Source organism: Alexandromys fortis, unplaced genomic scaffold, assembly GCF_014885135.2.
Source record: "Alexandromys fortis isolate MF-2015 unplaced genomic scaffold, M_Fortis_MF-2015_v1.1 scaffold_2_1_26212458, whole genome shotgun sequence".
Taxonomy (NCBI): Eukaryota; Metazoa; Chordata; class Mammalia; order Rodentia; family Cricetidae; genus Alexandromys; species Alexandromys fortis.
The window spans coordinates 25,895,026-25,909,025 of NW_026067930.1; the positions used below are offsets into that span (position 1 = coordinate 25,895,026).

Genomic DNA, 14,000 nt, shown 5'->3' on the forward strand with positions numbered 1-14,000 from the left:
TTTTTTGTGTGTGAATATGTGTGAATGAGGGTGTCACTGAGTATGTATGGAGTTCAGAGGAAAACTTGTGTGAGTTGGGTCCCTCCTTCCTGTATGGGTTCCAGAGATCAAGCTCAAATCCCAGACATTGTATGGCCTGTCTTTCTAAATTGCACCTTCTCTCCAAATCAGAGTACTTCCTTCAGGAGGTCAGAGAAATTTTGAGCCTCATGTTGAAACAAGAGGCAATTGAGGGTCACATGTTTGGTGGAAAAAAAAAAAAACTGGAAGATTGCTGAGGACCTCTGTCTAGCAGTGAAAAAAAAAAGTAAACAGTTCTGGGGGTAGAGAATCTGGACATGCAAACTGCAGAAAAAAAGAAAGACATTTGGACTGTGGTTTTTTTTTTTTTTTTTTTTTTTTGGCAAGCTGATCAGAGATCTCCATGGTGGCAGGGTATTCAGGCATCATCACCCATGTGTGGTGTGCTTTCTTGTGTCTTCATCCTATCCCTGTGGCAACCCCAATAGAAAAATCTATTGATTCACCAAGTTGGGATTAGTACATTATTACTTTGGTCTATTGTGGGCTCCCTATATGGGGTGAATAACCATTTCGTGTCTTCCCAAGAAAAGTCTGTCTCACAAAGAATATTTGATAACAAATGCCTTTACCTGCTGAGCCACTTGCTGTCCCATTTGAAGAATATTTTGAAGAGTCACAAAATTATTAAAGTCCATCATAGAATAAAATTCTATGGTTCTCAGATTTGTGATTTCACCTACATACTAACCAAGGAGAAGTGCAAATAGATACATTACATACACATGGATGCAAATGTTACAAGTTAAAGATCCTGGTCTAAGTGCAATCTAATCTGGCCCTGATTTTAGGTTAATGAGTAGCAATCACTGAAGGAAACTGAATATTCTATTAGTGTAAATTTCTGTATTTTAGAAGACCTATTCTATCAATGCATACTTAGTTGTCATTTGAACTGCCTTAATCAGAAATCTGTCCTTGAGGGTGCTAAAAAGCCCTTCAATATTGTCATTGCAAGTTATAAAGAATGAACTTCCAAATTGTCATTAAGGATGCTTGTAGTATGTTCTCATTGTGAATTGACTAGATTCCAAACAAGATTTGCCTGGAAAGATTTTACAGCTTCCTACTCAGGAGTGTGACAAATCCAGGCTCCTCAAATGCAAGGAGTTTAATTTTGGATTGGTGATCTGTTTGGTTTTGGTTTCCTAACTAAGGCTCTGACAAAGGTTTTACCCTTTCATCATCAAACATTTGTTACTTCCATCTCAGAAAGGCATTCCTCTGAAATTTGCTTCTAGGAATACTGAAAAGCAGATAGTGAGATAGTCATTACTTTCATAAACAGTCTTTTTTTATGTTTTATTTCCAGTCAATGTTTGTATCGATTGAGAATAAATCTTGCCTTTATTGTGGCATCATCATACTAATTGGTGCTGAGGTTGTTGGAGAGAAGATGGTCAAGTCCCCCTTCCCACTGACTCTTAGAGGTTTCCTATTTAGTAATTGTTAACCAGCTAGATTGGCCCTTTGCCACAGCCAGAAAGGAAGAGACTCTGGAAGGAACTTGGAAAATCACTAAAATTTGGAACACAAGACAAGTCTTCTAGTATATTTCTCTACCTACAGAAGTTGCAACTTACTTCTAGAATAACCCCAAAAGTATTACTTCTGATTGATGTGGGAGTCCCCTCTGTGTGCTGTGATTACCATTAATGAATAAAGAAACTGCTTTGAACCTGCAGAACATAGGTAGACAGGGAAAGCTAAGCTGAATGCTGGGAGGAGGCGGCAGAGTCAGAGGGACATCGTGTAGCCACCGGAGCCAGAGATAGACATGCTGAAACTTTGCTGGTAGGCTACGACCTCATGGTGATGCACAGATTAATGGAGATGGGTTAAATTAGGATATAGTAGTTAGCCAATAAGAAGCTAGATCTAATGGGTCAAGCAGTAATTTAAATAATATGGTTTCTGTGTGATTATTTCTATTCTGGGCGTCCGGGATGAACAAGCGGCTTCCTTCCAACACCTGATTGTGGTTTGATGGGAGAAGAGGCAAACAGAGAGGAAACATGGAATGCATAAGAGGCTTCTGAAGAATGCCTCCCTGTGTGCTTCCATGAAGCTTGGACTCAACAGAGGAAAATAAAGTCAAATGTTTTTACCAGATTCTCCACATTCTGTTGTGAGCATTCCCAATCCTATGTAGGTGTGGGTGAGCGCTCCCTATCCCTCACAAGTGTGGGTGAGCATTCCCAGTGACACACAGATATGGGTGAGCACTCCCAGTGACAGACAGGCATGGACAGGTTGTGACTCTAGAAAGAGCTTTGCTGAGGGTATTGATACTGGATTGTTCTTTTATGCCTTCAGTTATCAACATTGCTAACCTGAAAAATCACATCTACTTTGTGCTAGAATTCATGCTGTTTTACCTCTTTAATTTGATTATCCAGAAATCTACCCTTATCTTTTAGGTATATTTTATCTAATGCTGTAAGGTTCCGGTTTCTTCACATCTGCTTTTGTTTATACAATTCTGACAGCAAGTTTTTCTTAATTCTGTTATTTGTCAATCTTTTTATCAGAGCATTTAGTAACATCCCATGCAATTGTTTATTTCTGTCTTAGAGCATATCTTTCTCTTGATTTATAGGAAGCCAGGTTGCTTTCTAAGAATTTCCTCACCTCACAAGCCTCTGGTTGTTAAAACATTTAAATAGGTTTTTAAAATAAAACAAATCTGATGCACAGCACGTCCTGCTTCGTACTTCTAAGCTCCTCCTACTGTTTTTCCTATAGGAACTGTTGCAATTTCGTTTTCTAAACATTTCATGTAATCTTTTTCTCTCTCTCATATCCTATATTTAATCTTTATAGAAGCTTTTGCTAGACCCAAACTTAAAATTATATGTAGAATGTGATGGCAGTAGTAGACTGTAGCTGGGAATGAAAGCTATTTTGCCTAGTTAACCACAAATTTCCTGTCTTATTAAACCTATGTTTTTATTTGTTTTGTTTTTCAAGGCAAGGTTTCTTTGTATAACTTTGCATCTTTGGATTCTGTTCTGGAATTCACTCAGTAGACTAGACTGGCCACAAACTCTCAGAGATCTGCCTGCCTCTGCCTCTTAATGCTGAGAATAAAGGTTTGCTTCACCATAAACGGGTAAGTCAATGCCTTTTTGATTTTAATCGTGGAACACTTGGTAACCGTCTTTTGTAGACCTTTTGATTTTTACAATAACTACCAAAATCTCTATAACTATGTATTTTGCCGTGATTTTATCACCCATTTTCCCTTCTTGAAAATCTTCTATTACAAATATAATGACTCACTCTGCCTCAGACTCAAGGCTCCTGTTAACACCAGACTACACTGGGCTAAAGTATTCTATGTTTTTCACTCCTCTTTTTGTTTGGCTGGTTTGGTGTTTTGAGGCAAGAGTTTCTCTGTGTAATCCCAGCTGATCCAGAACTCACTTTGTACACCTGACTGGCCTGGAACTTACAGACATCCTCCTGCTTCTGCCTCCTCAGTGTTGGGATTAAAGGTGTGTACCACAACCACAACTGTTATTCTCTCACCTAGAATTTTTTCCCTCATGTTTACACACATTTTAAAATTTCCTTACAACTTCTAAGTCTCTGTTCAAATATCACTATCTCTATAAGGCTATCGCTGGCTATCTTTTTAGTCTGGAAATGGATCCTTAACCTTCAGACCTATAATGGTGATTTGAATGAAAATGTCTCACATCGACTCATGTATTTGAATGAGGCTGTTTGGAGGCATTTAGGCGATGCTTCCTTATTGGAGGAAATATGTTCCTGAGGGCCAGCTTTGAGGGTTCAAAGCCAAGTCCATTTTTAGTGCTCTCTGTCTATTTGGTATTTCCTTTCCAAGATATGAATTCTCAGGTTCTGTTCCAGGTACAATCCCTGACTGTTTACAGCCTTGCAATCTTGACATGAAGAGTTGTGGTGGTTTGAATAGGAATGTTCCCCATGGAGTTATGTCTATGTATAATGTCTAATGCTTGGCTCATAGGGAGTTGTACTACCGGGAGGTGTGGTCTTGTTGGAAGAAGTGTGTTACTGTGGAGATAGATTTTCAGGTTTCTTATATGCTCAAGCTACTCCAGTGTCTCCTTCTGCTGCCTGTGGATCAAGATGTAGAATTCTGAGCTCCTTCTCCAGCACCATATCTACCCTTATGCATCCATGTTTCCCATCATGAGAACAATGGACTAAACCTCTGAAACCTTAAGCCAGCACCAATTAAATGTTTTCCTTTAGAAGAGTTGTCATGATCATAATGTCTCTTCACAGCAATAGCAACCCTAACTAAGACAGAAATTAAAATCTCAATGGAGCCATAAATATAAATAAACTCTTTGTTTTATAAATAAGGAGCATACCTATCTAACTCCCTTTGAAATGCATAAGAGTTCTCACTCCAAAGGTATAGAAGACTTTTATTTTGAGTCAGATAGGAGTAATCATGGAACAGAAACAGGAATTCAGCTTTCTCAGAACAAAATTTTGTCATAGAATTGGTTACATAAATTTATACCCTCTTTCCCCCCTATATTTTTGCCTATTAATTAAGTTATTTTTATGTAAAATATATGTACGTAGCACACATGTTTTACTTTATAATGTTTTGTCTAGAAAGACTATCTGGATTATCATTGATGTGATATGTCAGGCCTTCCTGTGTCAGTAATTAGCTAATAATATTATTTTTAAAATAGCAATTATTTCTGCTCATTCCCAGTCCTTATTTTAAGCATTTATGTATTTACTGATATAGTGTGTGTGTGCGTGTATTTGTGTGTGTTTGCCCTTACCAGGATACAAGTGTGAAAGTCACAAGATAACTTGAAGAAGTTTTACTTTCATGTAGATATAGGACATCTAAGATATGTAGGCTAGGTAGCAAATGCCTTTGTTTACTGACCCATCTTTCAGGCCCTCAATTCAATTCTTATAATGGTACTCAACAAAGCATCTCTTTATGACTTGGCCTATCTTTACCTATACAAACAACTTTTAAGGAAATTCCGGGTGATTGCAACATCTCTGTTAATATTGTATGCTTGGATTTTCATGATGCATAAAACTGCCTTATATTTCTGTTTGAACTTCAGTGGTATTGATATTTACATTATTGATATCTCCATACAATGAAGACTGAGATTTATGCTCTGCCCTCTGAGTTTGCCAGGTCTGAATGTGTGTTGCAGTACGGCATATGTAAACTACTGAAAACATAGTATCTCTTTATCATGAAGAAGTGCATATTAAGATTCCATTAGGCAAAATGCTCTAAAGATCCCTGTCTGATCATCTTCAGTTTTATATATCTAAGAATACAAGATCCAAATAGGGATTATTATATAATTCATTTGTAAAGTACAACCAAGAAGTTTTCAGAAAATGTTTTTTTAAAAAATTTAAATGTCTGTTTATGACAATTATATGAGCTGAGTTATTTCAAAAATAAGTATAGTCTTAGAAATGTTAGATTCCTGATGGAGGTGGGTCTTGTATCTTATCTGTTGCTTTCATTGGTTAATAATAAAGAAACTGCCTCGGCCCTCCTAGGACAGAAAATTAGGTAGGTGGAGTAAACAGAAGAGAATGCTGGGAAAAAGAAGCTGAGTGAGGAGTCGCCATGATTCTCCCGCTCCAGACAGACGCAGGTTAAGATCCTCCCTGGTAAGCCAGCTCGTGGGCTACACAGAATATTAGAAATGGGTTAGAACAATATGTAAGAGCTAGCCAATAAGAAGCTGGAACTAGCCGGGCCAGGCAGTGTTTGAAAGAATACAGTTTCCGTGTAATTATTTCGGGCATAAGCTAGCCATGCGGGCGGCCGGGTGCTGGGGACGCAGCCCCGCCGCTCCTATTTCTTCTTGCTGGCAATTTAGATGTTGTATTTTGTTAAACAAATTCAAAAGTGAAACTGCTACTGAAGCTCCTGTGTGGAATTGTCATTCTGAGATTGTGGCAATAGAGGCCAGTAAAGCACTAGGCTTTGAGATTCCCCAAGAACTCAGCGTGGTGTTGGCTAGGAAATTCCCGGCATTGCAAGCACATGTTTAATTCAGCTTTAGTAATATATCAAAATAATTGATTCTCATAAAGAGGATGAAATGAAAGAGGTTTGAAGAAAAGGAAATGTTTGGCACTGGAACATATATGAACTCTGAGCATATGGTTAAAATTTAAACTTTCTGTTTCTAGTGAGTTTTTTTTTTTACTGTTTTATAATAGAGACATTGGGGAAATACATATTTAAAAATTTACCTCCCAATTTTTTACTGTAAGCTTTCAATATCAGTAGTAATGAATCTAGTCACCTCCCATGAATCCCTTTTATAGCCACATGATGAAATGTATGCAGTTCATTTACTCCACATTTTATGAGCTTGAGTATAATCAATTAGAGGAGGAGCCTGTGCTCAGTTCACAAACACTTCTTTTACTACTCTATAGAGCTGCCTCGCAGAGAATAATTTTGACTAAATTTCTTTGGTGTTTTAGGCAGGTCTGAAGAACAGAAAGAAATCCTGCTATGGACTTTTCTCTAACAGAATTCATAACAACACACTACAGATTTATTTAATTTTGACAGGATAAATATTGCCCATAATATCAAAGACTAGTAATTAAATTATCTTTGGAAACTGTGAGTCTATTTGTATCTCAAAAGTGTAAGTCAGGTCAATGGAACACCTTTAGAGCATAATGTCTTAGGTAAAAATGTAAGAGAAAAATCTGTTCAGCACATGGCAGATCTCTCTGCAAGGGCATCAGGGACACAGTCTCACCTCCAAAATGAATCTCGTACATGCTGACCACACGCATTACAGGATTGATGTTTCCTATCTTTCTGCCAGATCTAACATAACGTATTGAAGTTCTTACACCTTAATTTTCTTGGATTATGTCATGCCACAATAGGAATGAGGGCATAGTATCATCATGCACTGTCTGACAACCTTTGGACTTGGAAATGGCACGCTGCAATGCTGGCTTCCTACTTTAGTTAGTACAAGAATCCCTTGTTCCTTTCAAATTATTTGGTCTTATTTACAATAAATGGGAGACATTACTTAACATATGTAACCACATTTATGTTATAATGAGAAGTCAGAATTGGTTACAGAATTAAATAATTTGAAAACACTGACTATATCATATATTATTTAAAATGTTCTAGTTACTATCCCCTTGCCACAGTAGAGTTAAATAATAGACACAGATACTACCTTAATCACTTGCAAATATCATCATGCTGTAGATTGTACGCATTCAGTTCAACTCCGTGCTACCTACCTCTGGAAAAATTCTATTTATCTCATTCTTCATTAGGTTAAGAAGTTAGTTATAGATCTAATTAAATTGTTTACGGATCACATGATAGATTTTATCCAAAGCATTATATGTTCCTTCTGGGCCTTACAGTGACTCTGGACATGAAATCTCAGTGGTGAAAGACTGTATTCTGTTATAGTCGAGAATGGAAACACATGCCAGGTGGATGTAGGCATCATGATGCTCATGGTTTACTCTCTTCACGAAAAATAGTGCGCATTTGTTTAGGAAGTCAGCCTGACTTCATTTTAGTCACAAGGAAAGCTCCTGACACATTTTTTAACATAATAACATGATTTAAACAGGTTTTCACAGAAGTTAGAATAAAATCCACTCAAGGTGACTAAATGAAGTCTGTGTTGAATCAAAAGGATATTTGTTTACTTGTAAATTGAACAAGATGGAGAGTAGTAAAATCGGATCTAGGGCTTTTATACAATAGAGTGTTCATTCACATTTTTATTACTTATCTCTTTATCCTGAGTGGCAGGTCGTATACAGGAAGATAATCTAGATTGGTGACTTTTTCATTTATTGAGCAAATACAGTTGCTTGTTAGCACTAGTTATGAATATACATGTGTATATATACATAGATATTAAATATAACCTGTGTAAACATTGAATTAGTCAGTAATGAATTATTGTTCACACAGATTATCTTAAAGTTTAAGAACAACTCTCCCTGGTAGGTTATTTTGTTGAAAGAAGAAAATGTGGCATTGGTAAATTTTACGTGAGTTGAAAGAGACACCCCGTTAACAAATGAAGTTGAGATTTAAACCCTCAGCAGGGTCTAATTAGAATTTCTTGAACTGCTTCCTACCATCCTCACATTCATTCTTTTGGTTTTTAGATGGTGGGTATTATAATGCAAATCGTTTTTTTAGTGTGACATTTTTATTCATATAGCATCTTCTCCAAACTAAAATAGATCAATTGTATGATCCAGAATCACCACTTCTGGATATATAACCCATTTTAAAATGGAGTCAAAACTCATCTATATTTTAAAGATAAATTAATGACAAGTAGTGTATTCATAATATAGATAAAATATTAAAAATGAGAAGCTCAAGTAAACACAACCATTATCTAGCAGTTGGGTCAATTTTATTACTTTTTTTTTAAAACATTTATTTATTTATTTATTATGTATACAATATTCTGTCTGTGTGTCTGTCTGCAGGCCAGAAGAGGGCATCAGACCTCATTACAGATGGTTGTGAGCCACCCTGTGGTTGCCGGGAATTGAACTCAGGACCTCTGGAAGAGCAGGCAGTGCTCTTAACCACTGAGCCATCTCTCCAGCCCCACTTTTTTTCCTTCCCACCTAGAGGTGAAGGACAAGTGCTTTTGAGCTGGATATGAGCTGTGCTCCTGAGAACATCAGTAGGGTGAAGAGGTCAACAAAGCTGTGATCCAACATTTTGATGTATTTGGAACCAAGATCAATAAAGAACTTGTTAAGTGTTTCACTAGAGGCATTAATGGGGCTGTTATCATTGAGTAGTTTTTCTTGGTAACTCACAGCATGGTAATAACTTAATGATACAGAAGAAATTCCTAATAGAATAATAATTTCAGCTAGCAACTCAGAATAGAAGCTAACTTTTATAATGAGCATGGTCAGGTCATTTATGAAAATATCTCGAAGAAGTCAAGCAGTAGTTTGTATTATTAGTATTACTAGAATTCTGGAAGGTTTTCATTTAAAAAAAAAAAAAGCAATGTGGCTGTTTATTTAAGCACAGTAGAGTCACTGTAATAGCACCATCACTTTGCTGTTGGGCAGACACTCTCACATCTCCAGAATTTGCTCAGACTTCATCCTGCTCCTGAGGTCACCTGACTATGTTGCTTACCAGTGACCCTTTCCCCCCAATTTCCATGACCCTTTCCATTATAGTCCCGTATCCTTGTTTTTTTCTCCAGAGCACACATTTCAGGTTTTAGCAATATATAAATCCTAGAAAATATTGAAAGTTTCAGCAAAATAATCAACACAGCTTAACATGTTGATGAGCTGAATGTTTTCCAACACGAGTTTCCTTTCTCTAACAAGTGGCACCTGCAGCAGTCGTCACCTCTAACCCACTCTTCCAACATCAGCGATCATTTATTCCCCTTTCCATGATGATAAGTCTCCAAAATAAGTTAGAGTTTTAGAAATCGTGATAAGTTCTATTGATAAAACATAGTTAATATACGGAAAAAAATTATATAAAAAATTCTCTGATTCAAGGTCATGCTTGTTAAAACCTTTTTCTTCTGCCTTTTCTTATTACCATTCTAGACACAATTTGCTACATAGCCTAATGTGATTGCATTTTACATAATTTTGAACCCAAACAATTCTGAATTGTCATGAGATTTTTAGTATTCTCATTTAAAATATTTTTGAATAAAAATGCAAAATTTCTTAATACTTGTTTTAAGATTTCTTTCTTTCTTTCTTTCTTTCTTTCTTTCTTTCTTTCTTTCTTTCTTTCTTTCTTTCTTTCTTTCTTTTTTTTGAGACAGGGTTTCTCTGTCGCTTTGGTGCTGTCCTGGAACTAGTTCTTGTGGACCAGGCTGGCCTCGAACTCACAGAGATCTGCCTGCCTCTGCCTTCCAAGTGCTGGGATTAAAGGCATGCGCCACGACCGCCAGGCTATTTTAAGAAACTTTCAACATCTAGCACTTTAAGAAAGAATATGACTATGGTGTTTTTAAAAATACAATTCTTGGGTTAAACACTGTCCTTCAAGATTGCAGTTTGTTAGTATCTCAGAATACACATGAATATCGCCAGTGTCTGAATACAATAAGAAAAATAGTTATGAAACTTCTAAATAACAAGGACTTGAGCCATATATGATTAAATTACTTTATTACTGTGCTTTTGATAGATGATTCACATGTGTTTATATAACATCCATATTGGTGGTAAGGAGGTAATACTATATGACCTTTGTTACTTAAAGTGGAAATTCATTTTAATACACAGATATTTGAGACAATTTTAGGACCTTAATGAGAAGCTCTTCAGTGTGAATTAAGGTTCTGGAAGGGAAAGGAGAATGTTTACTCTCTGAAGAAACCACATAAGAAATGGGGAACCAGGCATTCTTTGGGAACTGATTAACCATTAAGATGACTTAGTTAGGATTACTATGAAAGCAGCTAGCTACCTTAAAGAGTCTGTTTTGAGTGAGTCTATATAAAACAATTCATTTGGGGTAGGGTTTAAAAACTCAGGTATTATTGCTTTGTCGTCTACAATAATATTCAGAGTAGTGAAACATTTCCAATTGTGGATATTGTAGGAGAAGCTACAGAACACTAGACATGGGATGATCTACTTACTGATAAACATTACTGATATTCGGAAGACACTGGACTTGGCTTTATTGTAGGGAACTCCAATGTCCTTTTAGTGGGCTGACAACAGGCCCTTAAAACAGGGCACATGCTTTCTGATAGCAAGGGCATGGAATGAAGAGCTGTTCCAAAGGGCATATTTTTCTTGGACTGAGACAGACTAGAGTATGTTTGTCTAGCAGGTTCATCTAAAAGAAATAGGTCTGATGACTGTAAAGGGATAAAAGCACCGAGAAACGGCACTCAGATGCTGAGCAATAAGGGCTGGTTAACAGTTCCTATTTATTATTTATTTATTTTTGAGACAAGGTTTCTCTGTGTAACAGCACTGGCTGTCCTGAATCCACTTTTTAGACCAAGAAGACTTATTCTAATTTTTACTATTTATTTTTTATTTATATGACTTCTCCCATGGATATCTTTGTAGCATGTGCATGCCTGGTGCCTGAGGAGGTCAGAAGTGGGCGCCAGATCCATTGTGACTGGAGTTACAGGTAGTTGTGAGTGGCTATGTAGGTGATAGAAATTGGTTCCAGTTCCTTAGCAAAAACAGGTGCTTTTAAATATGTAGCCTTCTCCCAAGCTCCAGAATTTTTATTTTTAAGACCAAATATTACCTTGAGGAAGAGATCCCTTTCAAAATAGTATCCATATCAGATGGCTTACAACAAAATACAACTTCAGGAGAAGTTCAGAGTCATCATTTGAACTCTGCAGGAAGTTATGCTCATATACCCACTCTTTTAGGATATTAGTTTAAGGTGTATCTCATTTTTTATGCAGTGAAATATTTGTTTAATGATGCTAATATGTGTTGCATTCTTTTATGCTGCATTTGTTTAACTCTATAAAGCCATGTTACTTTGCCCTCTTAAGATACCTAATTGATCTAAAAAAGAGCTGTATGACCAATAGCTAGGCAAGAGAGAGAAATAGGCAGGGTTGCCAGGCAGAGAGAATAACTAAGAGGAAAAATCCAGGCTCCAGCAAACAATGAAAAGAGAGGAGCATGAAAAGGAGAAGGAGAGGAGAATTCCAGGGAAAGGCCAGCCCACCAGCCACCCAGGTCGTCACAGAGTAAAAAGGAAATAAGAAACAGAATATGAAAGGTAAAAATCCCAGAAGCAAAATGTAGTTAAAGAGAAATGGGATTATTTAGGTTAGAAAAGTTGGCTAGAAACAAGCCAAGCTAAGGTCAGTCACTCATAAGGAAGAATAAGTCCCTATGTGATTATTTGGGAGCTGGATAGTAGGCCTCCAAAAAGTTAAAAAAAATAACTACAAACCCAACCCTTTCCCCCAAGATATGCATAATTACAAAATATAAGTCCCCAAAACTTAAAACAATTACAACCCACCCTCTCCCCTAACATACACATATTTAAAAATATAATAGATCTATACAAAGTTTTTCAAAAGAAAATGTCACGATACAGGTCCATTTCTTAGTAACTTATTTTTGATTGTAGTTTTGCCTGGAAAGACAATTGGTCTGTAAGAATTGGTCGATCTAGTCCACATGTAGCACTATGCTTGATGGAATTCCTTTAAGTTGTGGGCCACAAAGGTCAGGCATATGAAAGTAGAGAGATGATGAAAGTCTCCATCTATTGGATTGTTTACTTTGATGTAGATTGTAGTCTGTGGATTTAATTTATTTTACTGTATTTCTATACATGTTTTTGACGAGTTTTTGACAAGAGTTAAGATAGGTCATACTTTATCCTATTGAGCTATAAAGACACAATACCTTTCAGGTGATATTAAGCATGTTTTATATTATTCATAATCAAATTCCTTTTGTCAGTAGTCAAACCATCACTGTCTTATCCCATGATTATTGAAATGTGTTCCATAATCATTATAAACCTCAGTGTCATTCAAATTTTTCCACACAGCAATTTATTTACATGAAATCTTCCATTATGTTGTAATTTAATGATCACTCACAATTTATTACTCACTACATCTCATTAAGCATAAGTATTCTCAAAATTGCTATGAGAGGCCTAAAGCTACTTTAGAAACAATTTTTTTTAAAAGTAAGAATCAAATTAAAATTGCATACCTTTTGTTTGGCAGTGATGGGGCATGCCTTTAATCTCAGCACTTCAGAGACAGAGGCTTGAGTATCTCTGTGAGGTCAAGGACAGCCTGGTCTAAAAGACATTCCAGGACAGCCAGAACTGTTACAGAACTGAAACTCTATCTTGGAAAATAAAAAAGAGTTGTAAAAATGTACGTGTATTTACAAGAGTTGTGAAAAATGAGAATTCCTTGAAATACTGAATGATATGATTTATTTATGTAAAGCTACTTGGAGAACCCTTTTATAGAAGTGTTTAGCATGGCCTGGATAAGAGGGACCCATTCCATCTGTGCATGACCTGTTTGTACAACCATGTTATGTTAACAAAGCAATTACATTGGCCTGGGAGATTCACTGGACAAATTAAGGCATTGGATAAAGTGTTATTGTAGTCATTACCCTTCATTGTGAGCATTTTCACAGCTTTATGTAAGCATTATACAACATAAAGTTAATAGGGAAATAACATTAACCATATTGTGATTTGGTTGCTATTTATGCAGACAGGTTTCCTCTGGTGCTTTGAGAAGCCAAATGAGTATAAGATTTTATTGAAACCTTTACTACAGAGTAATAATTTCTTCATACTGTGTTTAGGATTCTTGCCCAATCCCCTGGGTCACCAATTTAGAATGATTATATTTGTTAGCATGTTCCAACTCCTATCTGCCTAGTCATTTTAAAATGCATGAATTTTATAGGAGTTAAAATCTTGATCATAAATATGTAAACAGATTATTTTAATCAAAACATATTCCTATCACACACACATACACAAATAGACACACACGGACACATACAACTCTATAGAACTAAGAATAGTTTGACAGGAGTAATGGGAAATCAATTTTATTAATTTAAATATACCTACACATCAGATTTTCTGAGCCCTGTTTAAAACATCCCCCATCAATAACTGATGGTTATATTAAGATTTCAAAATTTTAGAGATAAATATTATTTCACAGAGAATTTTAAAAGATAGTAATATGCCTCTTACCACACAAAGCAATCATTTTTTCTTATTTTTTATTTCAATTGTTCATGCTTCAGTTTTCAGCTTCCTGAATTTAGCAGTGTTACTTGCATTATAGGTGAGTTTGTGATGTTCAATAATAAGCAAACAGACAGATAACAAG

The 14,000-nt window shown here is 36.2% G+C and overlaps 1 long non-coding RNA gene across 7 annotated transcripts in view; it reads left to right on the forward strand.

Annotated features, from left to right (window-relative positions):
- LOC126503354 (uncharacterized) overlaps positions 1-14,000 on the forward strand; it is a 781,756-nt gene that overhangs the window by 686,399 nt on the left and 81,357 nt on the right. For 4 of the 7 annotated variants that reach the window (XR_007592268.1, XR_007592267.1, XR_007592263.1 and 1 more), the window contains exon 1: positions 5,681-5,748. The exons of 2 other annotated variants lie outside the window; for them this stretch is intronic. This is a non-coding gene — a long non-coding RNA (uncharacterized lncRNA). Of the gene's footprint in view, positions 1-5,675; positions 5,749-14,000 lie in introns of those variants that run through there. One more of the 7 variants, XR_007592265.1, reaches the window with a different exon arrangement.